The 698-nt window shown below is 60.0% G+C and overlaps 1 protein-coding gene across 2 annotated transcripts in view; it reads right to left on the reverse strand.

The window, feature by feature from the left end:
• Positions 1-698, reverse strand: part of GHRL (ghrelin/obestatin prepropeptide) — a 4,671-nt gene that overhangs the window by 1,504 nt on the left and 2,469 nt on the right. The window lies entirely within an intron of this gene.

The raw sequence follows: 698 nt of genomic DNA on the forward strand, positions 1-698 counted from the left end.
GGAGACCGTGCTCGCCTCCGCTCATCCAGTTCCTGGCCATGTTGGTTGACAGAGCTCCTGGGTGAGTCCACGAAGGGATCTTGGGGCCGAAAGGGAGCCCTCGGTCCTCCTGCCCCCAGCAGGGGTGCAGCCCTTGCCCTGCTCAGGCCCGGGCTGAGTGCCTTTCTCTCTGCCTCCCGTTTCACAGGTGAGCAGGGGTGCTCCGAGGTGTTGTTACAACAACGATAAAATGTGGGTTCCCTTTTAAAATCTGCCTCCCCCTCTTGCCTCCACCGTGAAGATGGAGCTGTGGAGATGACGTAATTAATTCGGGGGGAACTGAGGCCCCTCTGTTCTCTCCCTTCAGTAAATATTCATTTCCTCTCCAGCCCTGTGGCCGATGAGAGTGGTCAGGTGACCCTAGCAGACTTTGGGGTTCCGTGGACACTGAGCTGGGGACCTGCTGGGCTGGTCTTCACCCTGGAGCCGGGCGAGGGGCAGCTGACAGGAGGTGAGGCAGCTGTCGGATGGGAGAGAGCGCGGCTTCGAGGGGTGGAAACGGGCCCCTTGGCCCCAGTGTCTAACTAGTCCATGGGTGACCGGTGGGGTGGGACAGGACTTGGTCTATAAGGCGTTCTGCTCTGAGATTCCATTTTAGGAAAACGTTTGGAGCGAGTGGAGGGGCCTGCGGTACCTGAGGTGGGACCCCGGGACTGGAG

Source organism: Bison bison, unplaced genomic scaffold, assembly GCF_000754665.1.
Source record: "Bison bison bison isolate TAMUID 2011002044 unplaced genomic scaffold, Bison_UMD1.0 scf7180017864482, whole genome shotgun sequence".
Lineage (NCBI taxonomy): Eukaryota > Metazoa > Chordata > Mammalia > Artiodactyla > Bovidae > Bison > Bison bison.